The sequence below is a fragment of the Sarcophilus harrisii genome, chromosome 3, assembly GCF_902635505.1.
Source record: "Sarcophilus harrisii chromosome 3, mSarHar1.11, whole genome shotgun sequence".
NCBI classification, from domain to species: domain Eukaryota; kingdom Metazoa; phylum Chordata; class Mammalia; order Dasyuromorphia; family Dasyuridae; genus Sarcophilus; species Sarcophilus harrisii.
The window spans coordinates 268602252-268617781 of NC_045428.1; the positions used below are offsets into that span (position 1 = coordinate 268602252).

The window sequence follows — 15530 nt, forward strand, 5'->3', positions numbered from 1 at the left end:
CAAATATTCTTTCTAAATCTTATTCTAATAAAAGTTCTACACCAATCACAGCACTTTCCAGTGAGAAGACGTGTCAGAACTACAAACAAGAGCCATTTCAGTGGGCAGGCTCTCAGGTGAATCTCATTTCTAGCCACAGAAATCCAAATAAACATCACCACCATAAACCCTCAAAGCAAAAGAACCACTCTGTCAGCTAGAGATGCCTATTTACAACTCTAGGAAATGTTGGCTGGCATTAATAATGCAGATAATAATTTAATGAATACACTTTTTTGCGTGTGGTCCCTTTTCCTGAGAAAACTCCACTTTGATGTATTGATGGAATAAGCACCCTGATGAAATGTCACTCAATATAATATCTACCATTCAAATATATTAAATCATGGCAAGGAAAAAAAAACCACTATTTACTTCTGTGTTTAAAAATAATTCACATTTGAGGGGAGGTGGGAGGCCTAAAGTTCATTAAAAGTGCTTGTTTAGATGACCATCCCACTAATACCCTCCCCTTCAAACTTCCTTCCTCCAATTTATCCTATATACATCTAGTATGTAGAGTTGTTTGCATATTATCTCCCCCATTAGAATATGAGATGTTTAAAGGCAGGGACTGTTTTTGCCTTTTTTGTATTATCAAGGCTTAGCACAATGTATAATATATACACTTAGCATATTAAGCCCTTAGGAAGGATTTAATAAATGCTTTAATACTTGTCATTATTCATTCTTAAAATAACAATATAGTACAGAAAAGGCAAATAATTAGCACTACTTACTAGCTAAGGCCCTAGGAAAGTAATCTGTGCCTCAGTTTCTTCACCTCTATGATGAGTTGCGTAACAGTATCTACCTGATAGAATTGTTGTAATGATAAATACACCCTCATAGTCTTTTAAAACATTAACTAAACCAGGAGCAATTCTCATGTGGCCAGAGTTAAAATAATTCCTGTATCTCAATTATCCATATATTTTGTCAAAGGCCATTCTTTCAGCAAACCAGAATTGAAATCAGGAAGTCGTCTTTCACTAATCAATTACTTAATCCTTAGCACCATTTCCCAGTTCTTTAGTACTCAAAGCTGAACTACTTGCAAAAATGTCCTAATTGATCTTTCTGCTTATAGTTTTTTCCTGCTCTAGAATACCTTGCAAGCCACCACTAGTCTCAAAAATGTTCAATGATTTCCCATTGTCAACAGAAAAAAGCTTCTTAACATGGTACCCAAGGGCCAACAAAACTGGCTCAGGCAGGTCTCTCAACTAACCCTTTGCATACCTGGTAGGATTCATTGTTCCTCTGATTGCTCCCAGTGTATCTGCATATAATGCCATCCACATTCCTCTGTCACCAAGTTACTAAGTAATAAAGTAAATTATTGATCTTCCATATTTAAAATATGTGAAGAAATCTATTATGGAAAAGTATAAGCCAGTACCATTAGAAAAAGTAATTCAAATCTAATTTATCATGATGAAGAATTTAATTAACATCTCTTCAACACATTTCAAAAACCTTTTCTTCTCAAAGCAGTGAAAATACTGAGGAAAGGACAAAGTTGTCAGTCTGTTTGTAAGAGAAAATACAATCTTGTTTCATCTTTGTCACTGACAAATTTTAGGACCAATGGGAAGATTCATTCTTCTCATGTGTAAAATAAGGTGGGTGAATTAGATTATTTCTAAGTTCCATTCCAGTTCTAACTTTCTATATTTCATACACCTGAACTACTGAAATTCCATGGGTTTTCACAATTTCTACTTCCATACACTGAGGACTACTACCAAGAGTCTTTTCTCTGGTAGTGGGAGTGATGACTTTATAGCATCTTTTAAATAAAGTATAACTTAAGTTAAAGATTCATATCCTCTGTTTTTAAGGCAGTTTTTGCACTGGAGAAAAAGTTTAAGTTTAAAAGTTTAAGACTTTAAGTTTAAAGTTTAAGACTTTAGATTCAAGAGGTTCACATTTTTAGGTTTTAGGATTTTAGGTTCACATTACAGCAACTACCCTACTTACTTACTTACTTACCCTCTCTGACCAAAAATAAAGTGATCCCTGGATCTTATTTTTCTGTATCTATAATGAGAAGTGGATTAAATCACCTCTAAAGTCCGTTTTCTAACTCTAAATCTAAGAATTATGAAGCAAATATGTTCCCTGACTATGCCCATTAAGTCATCAATTCCGACAAAGGCTAAATTATTTATTTCTCCATAAAATTGTCCCATAGCCTGTTTCTGTACTGCAGACAAAGCACAAAGCAAGTTTCCTCAGTCTTATGCTTAGGTGGTCATATTGACATAAGTTTGTCTCAGTAGCTTCTTGACAGACCAGGAATTAGCTCTATGTGCTGAGAGGCCACAGAAAGGGTTTTAACTGCCACTATATATAAGCATTTTCTAATCTCATAAGAGGCAGAATGGTATAATTTATATTCAGAGAAGATACAGATTTGAGTCAAAGCTCTGTCCCTTCTAGTTGTTTGACAGGCCAGTCACTTAAATTGTCTCAGTCAAATTTTATTTATTTATATAACACAAGTTTTACCTTTCCCCATACAGTTATTGTAAGAATCAAATATGAAGAGGAGAGTGCTATATAAATGTAAGCTAGTATGATTCAAAATGCTTCCTAATTCTAAGCCACCGTTTTTATTAAACTTTCCCTGATTAATCAGATAAAGATATCTAGTTGCTCCTTAGTCACAGTGCCTAAACAAGACTACCATCCTGCCATGAAGTGATGTGCCAGCTGGGTACAGAGCCCAATCCAAGTTAAAAACCTGATCTCATATACTTGCTACCTGTAAATCTGGACAAGTTATTTAACTTCTATTTGCTCTGATTTTCTTAAAATGTAAAAATGGGGATTTACTCATCTCCAGGGTTGTTATGAAGATCAAATGAGAATGTTTGTAATGTGCTTAACACATAGCAAGCACTTAAATGTTTGTTTGCTTCCTTCCTTCCTTTAGTTGTGCATGGTAATATGTTTACTATTTAATTACTATCTCTTGTTCAGGTGTGTAAATGTTCTGCCTAAGTTAATGTAGTTTAGATAGTAAAAGTCCTTTTAAATAATGAACATAAATCCTGAGAAAATGCCTAAAATAGCATTATTAGCAAAGGTGACAAATAAATATTTGTTCACAAAAAAATTAGTGAAAAATTTTCAGTCCAAAATATTAAGTTGTTCTAATTTCTCTGGCCAGGACCATAGTATAAAATAATCTCAATACATAATTCCTAAAAATAAATTAAATTCTTAAAGTTCAAATTGGATCAATATCCTGAAAGTAACAACATTCAAAAGGGCATGTTAGATTGTATAGGATTTTCCCCCCCATTTAAAAAAAGCTTGACCGCAGGGAAGACAATTCTACACGTGCACTAACGGCAATGCAGGTATTATAATTATTAGATGACCACTCTCAAGTTCGCTTCACAAAGTACCAGTCATAATATTAAGGCTACACTCAGCCGACAGAGGATCACTTTTAAGTGCTAGCAGCAAAAAGAAAAAAAAAAAAGGGTTATAAAAGCTTACTAAATTCATTAATAAGGCAGTCTGCAGTTATCTGATTTCACAGCAACACCTGCATATTTATCTACTCATTACCAATTGGATGATGGAATTTTTTCAAGCACATTTCAAAAATCTGCCAACTTCAAGTGTAAAAAAATAAACTTTGTGGTTAATTTTTCCCTTAACAAAGTACAGCTGTTGAGAATAATTGTTCAAGATCTTACCCTGTAATGTCAACTGCAGCAGAACAAAGAGTATTTAATTAGCAAATCTATCCAGTAATTCAACACCTATTATATAAAATGCCTTCGTGATTTTATTCAGGATAATTTGCTAAGAGGGTTATTACTGACATTCAGATGGAATTTAAAATTCCTACGCAAGTCGAGTCATAATAGCAGTAATGATCTCCCCAATCAGGAGATTCTGTGTCACACAAGGCTCTCTTGCAATGCAGCAGTCGATTTCCTGACTTCTTAATTCCTGGGCTCAGCTCAGTGAGGGCCCTTCATGCCGATATTTCAGTCAGCAATACATCTTTAATGGGACTCTATTAAAATATCTAGAACAAAAATGACTTTTTTTTGTTAACAAGAATGACAGCACTGCCATCATATCAATCATTGCAGGCTATGCTGAACAGTGCAGGATGGGGAGGAGGGGAAAGAGAGGGGAAAGGAAGAGAGCGGGAATTAAACATCATATGAACCAGGCCTCTAAAAAAAAAAAAAGAGAGAGAGAGAGAGAAATAGAAAAGAAATCCAAAATGCCCTGGTGATTACATTTTCTAAAGAATAAACCTATATTTTCAAAGGCAGGGAGGATGTACTTCTTGTTTGTCTAATCTAGAGAGGTTACCAAACAATAGGCACATAAGACCAATTACCAAAAATTGCACTAACCTGTAAAAGTAATCTCTAACATAACAATTATGCCTTCCATATTTATATTCTGCTAAAATAAGATACTATACTAAATGTTTACTCATGCCAAGATAGACTAAAATAGCGCTTATTGGTACAGAATACAAGTATCAAGCTGCCACTATTTAAGAAATAAAACACAAAAAGACAATTCTAGGCATCTAAAACATCCCTAACAATTAGCCCATTTTTTGTATTGTAGGTATCATTTAGATTTTATACACAGCAAATATACTAAATATACCAAAGTTCACAAATTTAAATATAAAAATCTAAAATATAATTGAGGAGCTTAATGGAAACCTCAATGGTTTTAAGTTCCTTGCTGCAAGGATGCACAGTACAAAACTAGAAATACATTAGAGAAATTTTTAGAAACCACATATTAGAAAGTCTCTTTTCAAGTCCTTCAATGGCTCATCAAGGGCATGGTGGTAACTGAGCTCTCAAAGGTTATGCCAGTAGAACACAAGCCCTAACAAGTGCTATGAAGCTAAAGAGACTAATCGGTCATGAATGGACCAACCTAGTCAAGTCTTTTTTCTTGTCAATGTTCTCTTCCCCTCAAATTATCTGGAAAATAATTGTGTGTACATGTTGTATACACTAATAGAATATAAGCTCTGTAAGGGTCTCTGAGACTATGTTTTCTTTGTATACTTGGGATCTAACATATGGGAGGTATTGAAAAAAATGCTTATTGACTGCTTAATAGATACCAGTAGACTACTTATACCCATCATGTCTCTCTCTACTGCTCTTCAGATTCCCCATAATAACATTTTTTCAGCGAGTATAGTGTTACATGATTCCAGACAAAAGGTGTTAGCATAAGTTAGCATACTCTTCCTCTAGTTTGTCCAAAACTTGCACACAGATGGGATAATCGTAAGTGTTGCCTGCCCAAACAATTAAATTTCACAGATAAGTCTAGACAACATCTAGGCAATAAACATTCTTCATTCATTTGATTTTTCCTGTTAGAAGACCTATGGTTTTATAGTATTCTGAAGTTTGATGCAAGTAGCACAATAAAGAAGGCCTTGGAATCAAGAATACTTCTATCCTAACTTTAATATTATCTTAGTGGTCTGGGACAAATCATTTTTATCTTTTTGTAACTCAATTTTCTCATTTGTGAGGTAGGGATGATGATAACATTTAGACTACTTACTCTACATGGTTATTATGAGCAAAATGCTTTGCAAATTTCAGAGAGTTATATAACGGTGAATTAGTTTCAAAGAGAATGAAATATCATTCTATTATATTTTCTCTTACATTAATCCTTGAAAAATAATAAAAAAAAATTTACTTTTTTAGGAATGATGTATGGTTACTATATAAAGTGAACCAGCACAAAAGCTATGTGACTTTATTATTTGTATATCAAATTTAAAAACCATTTTAAATAACAGCATTAAGTCTTTTAAGGCTATTTAAATTACTTGCAATACAACATTTCACAGTGATATGCACATCCTCCATTTAACTGCTAAAGTGATGTTTCTGAAGCTCTCAAAGGATTCTGTACTACCTTTGGACTCAAATATAAACTTTCCTATTTATAGCATTTAGAGTTTTCCATGTTTTGAGCTTCTGCCCGAGTTCCAAGATTAATATATATAATTCCTCTTTGTACATTCTGCATTCCAGTCATTATTCTTTACACACCGTCCCATCCACTTCTCTTCTCTAGGGCTGCTGTCTATGTTTTAAATTCATTCTCTCCCTATCTCTACCTCTTAGAATCCTTTCCTTTCTTCAAAGTTCAACTCAAAGCCACCTCTTCTTTAAGGCTTTTCATGATACCTTCAACTCCTTACGTATTAGTTCCTTTGCTTTACAGTTAAGAAAGTTGAGTTCCAAAGTGGCAAAAAGGCTTGACAAGGGTCACACAGAAAAAAAAAATAGCAACGGAATGTGTAAGCTTCTTGAAGTCTAACCCAGAGCTCTTTCCACTAAGCCATACAATATTCCTGGGTCATAATTTTCTTCCTAGAATTTTTTTTAAGTACTACAAAGATGAATGAGTATTTCTCGTATTGTTCCAATGATAGATGAACATCTTCCCTTAAAAAAATAGGCTGAAAGAAAATACTAAAACAAAATATTCATTGACATCTCCATTATCATATAATTCAGTTCATTATGCAAATTCTACTTCTTCAACTAGCTTTCTTAGCTTCTAGGGATGACAAATTCCAACCACTACAAACAATCAAATAGGCCAGAGAGATATTTGTAATCTTGTAAATTATAAGCACTGAAATCAAAGATCTCTGGAAAGAAGAAAGATTAAGCTTCCACTGGAAGTTCTAGTAGATTGTTTTTTTAAAGACAGAATCACTGACTGATGAGCATACCTATCTCCAATATAATGAAATTTTAAAGATAGTTTAAAAAAAAAAATAACAATTCAAGTTTGAATACCATACCTAAGTCCTAATGTTCTCGACCTAAGAAATAGTGATTCAGTTCAAACACAGTACACTGTAATGCAAATAAATACCAAGAAGAATGCATTTCTACTTCACTGATGGAGACCCCTTAATTATAAACATGACTAACAAATACTTCCACTAAATTTACAAAGAATACATTATTTAAAAAAAAAAAATTTGTCATTTGAATCTCCTGACATCTCAAGTGTAAAAAATTTAGAACACTTTTGAATAAACAATATTATTTAAAACACTTAATAATGTTTATATCTTTTTTATTTTCCTATAATAAAAGGATTCTGATTTTGATCTAAGTAATTAGAAATTCAGAAACTATGCCGTTGAATCTGTGAAATGAATATTTGTGGAAGGAAATTTTTTTTGGGGGGGAGGAGGAATTTTCTTTTATTTCAATCAGTTCATTTCTCCCCTTGTTCCACTTAATCTCTGCTTGTTTCAAAAACAATCATCTCTATATTCCAATTTTATTTAAATATTTATTTAAAAACAGCTTTTACCCTTAAATAAAAACATTTAAATCTCTACTTCTTTTCCCTCTCCAACCATCTTAAGCCACACAGCTGAATTGCATCCTCCTATCTCAATTTTTCATACAATTAATTTGATCTCAACAATTACATCTGAAATGAAGCCCTGTAGAAGTCTGAAAGGATGCCTTCTATAAAGGCATCTCAGATCTATAATCATTTAACTAATTAAATTCATTACAATCACTAATGGCTAAACTTTATTTTAAAAGTAGAAATATTTATTAAAAACTAAACTTTGAAACTATACATTTATTTAATGCCATAAAGACCACTAAAAACTCTTAAGTAAACTCTAGGAATAGAGATCGCAGACTTTTAAAAACCCACAAAATGCCTACAAGATTGAAAATACATAATGTACTGTGATCCTCAGCTTCAGTTTTTTCTACCCTATAGCTTCAGCCCCTCAGGTGAGATTTCTTTCAAAGCAAAGTTGTTAAATGTCAGAAGGCTTAGAGTCTTGGTTCCTTGATTGACTTCTTACCTTATTCATCTACAGGGCTAATTAAGATATGGCCAAACTGTGTCCATATCTTATTTAACATTACTGTACAAGCAAGTTTCATGCAACCCGATTAAAATTGACTAAAAGTGTCTTACTTCAGTAATCACTTAGGCAGAATGAATTTTACATTAGCATGATCAAGCACGTGCCAGGCCTCAGGGGAAATGAAAAGGGCTTATAGTAATAGGATTTATAAATCCACCACATTAGGTTAATGGCTAAATGATTTACATGTAACTTTTCTCTTCTCCTCCCCTTACTCTCAAACTCGATAAAAACTATGCTTGGCATTTTCAACTACAGTGCCAAACACAGAGGAAATAGTCTTTCTATTTTTGGAATTCTGATTTCTGAAGAAGGAATGGGCATCAGCTATTAACTCTTTGGGAGCTAAATATATGAAGGCACAAATAAGCAATTAATAAAATTTTTAATTGATTACAACTGCTTTTATTTTCGAAGATGGAGCCAGGAAACTACTGTTACATAATGAAATTCAGCAACTGAAAAATTGAAATCACAACTATATTCACAACTGAAAAGAGCATTAGCAGTCTCAGAACTTGAAATATTTTTTAATTGAAAAATGAAACAGTTAAATGACGGATAAATTGATTTAATAGGTCTTAAGTTGTCATTAATAGTGGCAAAAAATTATTTAAAAGAATAAAATAATAAAATTAAATAAAATAATGGTACAAAATACTGAAAAATCTTTAACTTAAAAAAAAAAAAATTAAAGAAACCAATGTTTATTCCACAACAGCATTTTTCTAACACTATTAGAGTATCTGGAATAAAACTCAAGACCACTCTGTGGTGGTTCCTATCCACTCAGTGGCCTGAGCAGCAGGAGCCACAGACCAGTACTCAGCCAGCTGAGCACCCCAACATTCAATAGGGAACTACTGAATGGACACAGATAGCACCTGTACTCCCTCAGACCAATCAGGCACCTCTAACTCCGGAGTAGTGAATACTGGGACAGGTGCAATCCATTCACTCTGAAATTGCTCCTTTATTACTGCCTTCTCAGCTCAGCCTGCTCCTCCTTTTCAATCTCCTCTGGATCCAGTAGAAGTAAAGATCAGGCATAACCTCTCAGGGGAGATGTACCACAAATACACAGAACCTTGGGGGCCAGCAGCTACTGCATCAGACCCACTGAGTGAGCTCCCTTGTTGTTCATAGAAAGGCAACATTCACATAGCAAAGGGGGGAACCTTAGGTTGCACAAGGCAATGACTGGGAGGTTAATATATGAGGATCAGTGATCACCAAGATATGAGCCTCCCCAAAGCTGCCTGGACCTGGTTAGTGGATGTAAATCATCCAGCAACAGGTGCAGCACCAGTGATGGCATTAAGTTTCACTCTTTCTTTTGTAGATTTATTGTTCTATCTGAAGTCCGAATTGGTGTCACAAATGGGTTCCTGCAGCAAAGAATTTGAGGACATCCTCCTCCTTCATCTTCAAGACATCTAGGGTTCTTAACATTGTGAAAGTTTCCTTTAATACTACAACAGAAACCAAGAACAATGCTGTATGGAACCTTCTTCTGGCCAGAGTGGAAAGCAAAATCTTTTTTTTTTTTTTTTAAACTTGAATCCAATTTATTTGTGAGTTATTTTACATGCATACATATTTATATAATTATCGTACTACACAAGAAAAATCATATCAAACCAGTAAAAAAATAAAATAAAATGCAAGCAAACAACAAAAAAAGTGAAAAATGCTATGTTGTGAACCACACTCAGTTCCCATAGTTCTCTCTCTGGGTGTAAATGGCTTTCTTCATCACTGAACAACGGGAACTGGTTTGAATCATCTCATTGTTGAAGAGAGCCATATCCATCAGAATTAATCATCATATAATCTTGTTGCTGTGTATAATAATATCCTGATTCTGCTCATTTCATTTAGCATCAGTTCATGTAAATCTCTCCAGAGCTCTCTGAAAACATCTTGCTAGTCATTTCTTCTAGAACAATAATATTCCATAACATTCATATACCATAATTTATTCAGCCATTCTCTATCTGATGGGCATCCATTCAATTTCCAGGGAAAGCAAAATCTTTAACTTAAAAGATAGGAAGATTATAAACAATTGGCTACCCAAAAGTAAAACCTAATGTTCACAATTGACTTAATAATGTTTTCATTTGCTTGAGTTGTTTTTTTTTGTTAAATCTTTAAGAAGCATCTGCTTTTTCTCATCCATTTATTCAATGAGATGCCAATTCTCACTATTTCCACTGCCATATCTCCTATATCCAATCCCTTCTCGCCACTCACACAGCCACCACCTCAAATCTATAAATCTCTTACCTAAATCATTGCTGCAGCTTTCCACTCCTGGTCTCAAGACCAGTCCATCCTCTATAATACTACAAAAAGTTTACATCATTTCCTTCTCCAACTCATTTTACAGAAGAAGAAACTGAGACAAGGAGGGTTAAGTTAAGTGACTTGATGGATTCACACAGCTAGTAAGTATCTGAGGCCAGATTTGAACTCAGTAGATGAATATTCCTTATTCTAGGCCTGGCACTCTAGTCACTGAACCACTTAGCTGTCCCTGTTAGTAATTATCACTATGCAAACTGCCTGTGCAAGCCAGAATCTCATCAGTAATTCATCCTAGAGACCATGAAATTTAGTGAGACACTAATGGAATGCAGGATATGTTCCTAACTTTTTGAAGTTGACATTATTAACAACATCATCATTGCTCTTCCACGTGTTCAATATCAGATACTGAATGCGAGACTGGATGGACAAAAAGATCTGACCGAAAGCAATTTCTTATGTAATAATGTTAGCTGATTTTTTCTTCTTCTAAAAGTTCAACTAGACTTTTAAATAAAACAGCTTATGATAAAGGAAAAAATTTAGTGAACAGACAACTCACCAAAATAGGGAGGTCACCTTAAAGAAGCAGTCTTAATATTACTGTTTGGATTTGCATTCAGGAAAAGGAAGGGAAATTATACTCAATTTCCAAAATGGTAGTATATAGTACATCAATTTCCAGGGATAAGACACTATAGAGTAGGAGGTAAAGAGTAACAAACCAGTAAGTATTCTATTGAAATAATAAAATATTATACTATTTTTGGTTATATCCTATTCTAAATCTAGGATCTATGATCCCCAAGGTCCACATTTTTTTTTTTCCAACTCTCTCTTCTAGTCTTTTTAGACAGAATCATGGCTCTAGATTTATAGAAAAAAATCTCATATCATTTTTAACTTAACATTCTCATTTTACAAATTATTTAAGTGAGATCCAAAGAAGTCAAGTGACTTGCCCATGATCTCACAAGTAGCAAATATCAAGGCTAGGATTTTAATTCAAGTTCGTGATTTCACGATCAGTGGTTTTTTTCACTGGTAAGACTAAGAGTTCAATATTCACAGATAGCACTCAAATAAGCATTTAGTGAGCTTGGAAAAAATAAGAAATTCCCTTAAATATGAATGTGAACAAAATGAACTTACCAGGAACTGAACACAGGATCATAAAGCAAAATGCAAAAATATGCTAACAAACAAATATTATCTTAATATACCAGCATTTCCTTTTACAGCGAAAACACATGAAACACTGGAAAAAAACTAGATTTAACAATGATAGGGTACTAGTTGGAGATTTACTCCATTATTTTTTCTAGCACTTTACTATCTGATAGTGCAATCAGGAAATATCATCTCATTACTTCAATTACCTTCCCTTTCACAAATCAGATACACATTCTTTCTATCACAACATTTGTCTAGTGTCACAAAACGGTAGCCAACAACAAACCTGATACATGGCTGCTTAAGTTAGACTGAAAGGCACCACACAGTGACCTTTAACAAGAACGATATTAACAGGTGGCTGGTGCTGAATACAAATAATTGTTTTAAGCTATCAAACAAGACCCAAACAGGAGAGCAGTCTTGTCATTAATAACTGTGAATGCTAGAGGTTGAGGATTGTATTGCCATCTACAATAGTGGCAAGCAAAAGGCAGTGAGCAACTCTCCTCTCTTAAGCCAAAATGAGTGTTGATGATTTCAACAGGAGGAATTAGCACCAATCAATTCAATTTTATAAGCCAATGAATTCCAATAGCTTCTATATAACTACTGTTTTCCTCACCAGCTTTCTATTGCATTTGGAAAGGGGAATTCTTAGATTTATTTTGTTGTTATTTATTATCATTCATCAGAGATAGAACTTGATAACAGTCTAGTGAAAACATGTTAAGAAAATTATGGGAAATTATTAGACCCTTTATCCTTCTGGAAATGTATAGAGGCAAAATGAAGGAGAAAAGAGGCAGGAATCCATGATATACAGGTGTTTCTATTTCTGGAAGAGAAACTAAGCTATAAGTGATTGAATTAATTGCCTTTACTGACTAATTAAATTTTTCTAACATCAATTGTCTCAAGTTAGTCACAGTTTTTATCAACCTTTAACCCCAGAACAAGACACTGTTTTGACAGAAGAGACAGCTGTACCACAGGGAGTAGGATAGGAGGCACTGCTGCTGCTGCAACCTTTTCTGAAAGACAATCACTTAGACCAGAGTCCAAAAAGTCTACCAGGTGGAGAAAAACCAGACAGGAATCTTACTCCTTACAGCCCCATGGTTGAGCCACCCATTCCTCAGAAAACTCCTTATAACTCTGTCACAGTAGGAAAGGGGATACTATATTCTTTGGCTACTACCCCAACTTTCACCCTTCCAAACCATCAGCTGGCAATCTAAGGCATGTCACAATGAAAATGGCATGGCCAGACTGATCTACACACTACTGGCACATTGGTCCCCTGATGAAGAGGCCAAGTAGTAGATCGAGTTCCTGTCAGCTGCAAAAGAGCCGACACTTAAGCTGCTTAGAGACTTCTCATTCTTTATTTTTAAAATGGTAGGGTGGGTTCAAGGACATAGCTGCTTGCCAAACAAGAAGAGAATAAGAAAAAAGGCATAATTCTTGTGAGTGAAATACAGCAAGGAGCACTGAAATTTCAGAATTACTTCACAAACAGCATATTGTTTTAAAAAATGATATGTAAATGTATAAATTAGAGGAGAGTCTCCCCACCACCACCAAGAAAAACATAAACCAAAATAATTAATTCTCAATTTACTGATACTCAATTCTCCTACTACTGAAGTTAAATACTGGTTTTCTTAAAACCATAACTCCAAGGGAAGATATGGTATGGCTGATTACTTTAACTTAATGATCAGCTCTGAACTGTATAACAGATTTTTAAAGATGTATTGAAAAGATTGTTGGGGGAGAAGAATACATCCAAAGAGATTCCAAAAGTTGTTGTTGTTTCCGCTCTTCCACCTCATTCTCAACTAATTCTTACAAGCTGTAGACCAACTGAATTTTGATGTGTAAACTGCTTTTGACTATATTTCATTTTTCACAGATAAACACTTTAAAAAAATGCAAGCCAAAGACACCCTTTTGAGAAACTAAGAAAACAGATGTGGAAGCCATTTGTTTAGATGAAGAGGAATTTTCGCTTTTATAGGAATACAATGATTCATGAAAGGAAAAAAGTCTGTCATTAAGTTTGCTTCAATAGATACTATTGGGTTTGAGGAAGCTTTCTAAATATGGCCATTGCTTCTCTTCACATCTCATCTCTCCTGAAATATCTCAACTACTGCTAAAAAACATTACTTTTATTGTTTTTGTTCTTTTACATTTTCTGCTTAGCATATACATTATGGAAAAAGCCTGGTGCTCCAGCATCATGCATTTGCCTCTCTCAATTAGGTAGTTACACAAAATGTCTTTGGCCTCATTTATCTACTATGATGAGGGCAAGTTCATATCATCAGAATATTAGTAGTCACCATAATGTGCTCTGAAGTAGCAATATTTTCCTTAAGAAATGGATGATGCTATCTATGTAGGAAGTAATAATACAGATAATAATTTCATAGATAATCCAGACTCAACGTGAATATCACCTCCACATTTCTTCCCCAACAAACATTTTATTAGAGCTGCTACAAAAAGCTCAATTACTTCTTTGCTACTGGACATATTAGTCAGCCCAAAGGAACTCTTGGTCAAAGTGGGGGATACAAGCAAACCATCTACTCTTCTCTCACGCTTCACTCACACATTTATCCTACTGCCATTTACTAATTTCTTCCATCTCTAATAAAAAGAAGTTGTAACCTGATGTTATGCAAGCCCTCCTCATCAATAATAGATGACAGAGAGAGTGAGGTAAAGCCTCTTTAGAAGAATGAATGATGGGAATGGGACACTGCAGGCACAGCAACTTTAGGAAAGATCAGTGATGATGCTCCCTGGAATAAAAGAGATATAAGAAAGATGCAAAGGACCTAGGTAACATGACTATATTTATCTTGAATCCCTACCATGTGATCAAATGTAGGGGAGAATAAGCTTTCCACTTACCACAATTCCCTTCTAACTAGTATCCACTTTTTTAATGGCTTATTTTTCCTGGAAGGTGACAGACAAACAAACACACACACACACACACACACACACACACACACACACACACACACACACAAAGTGCCCTTCAACTCATACTATTTGCTTATTTCTTGAAGCCTGAATAAGTATTATTTATATTTATTGTTATAGTTTTATATTATATTCTTTATATATTATATACTGTAGTGTTGCAAAATCCATTATTTCTCCTCAGTTCTCATTCTTCACATAAAGCAAGCATTTATTAAGCAACTAAGATTAACAGTGCAGTATCTTACACTGTTTTAACCCTTTATACTTCATAAGACCCCAGTTCAGCACTCATGGTTCCTTTTTAAGAACTCCTACCTGGACATATAAAGTCAAAAGATTTTTTCTCTTCTGTCTTCTTAGCTCCCCCCTTTTCTTCACTTAATCTATCCCTGCATACACCCATCAAAGACAAGTCCCTGACATTTGAATATTATTTTACTTTTAGTGCTCCTTAAGATCATCCATTCATTTTCTACTTAATCATCACAGATCTACAATTCCTACTGCTCCTCTCTTCCCCTTTATCATCATCTATAAGAGATTTGCAAGTAGTGTTTGTATTGATGAGGTTTTTCCTCACAAATATTTCTCCATGAATGTTAACTTACCATGTTTCATGCATGTGAGCCCCAAGACTTACAAATCTTTCAATTCAATATCACTTATTAAATATCTAATATATGTAAGGAGATACAAGGCAAAAATGAAAAATCATCTCTGACTATAAAGAGCTTACACCCTCCTATCCTTTACTCTTCCCACCCCATCTAATTGATCAAATCTTACAGAATATTTCTTCATCACATTTTTTGATTGTATACCTTCTTTTTCATTTACATTACTCTAGGTATTGAATAATTGAAGCCTAAAACTCTTCAAAGGAAATTTAAGTCTTCTAATGCCTCTACATTCCAATATAACCTCTAGACAACGACTAGACTAACCTCTATATGACTCAACTAAAAATAACTGAGAGGTGACATTCACTTCTCACTGGTCATAAATTGCTACTTGACTCCAGATGTATCTCTCATAGAAATTA

At 34.2% G+C, this 15530-nt stretch overlaps 1 protein-coding gene and 1 pseudogene across 3 annotated transcripts in view; both read right to left on the reverse strand.

Moving 5' to 3' along the window:
• Nucleotides 1–15530, reverse strand: part of POLA1 (DNA polymerase alpha 1, catalytic subunit) — a 332125-nt gene that overhangs the window by 223207 nt on the left and 93388 nt on the right. The gene's annotated exons all lie outside the window — the stretch shown is intronic.
• On the reverse strand, nucleotides 8649–11777 carry LOC111719675 (annotated as a pseudogene).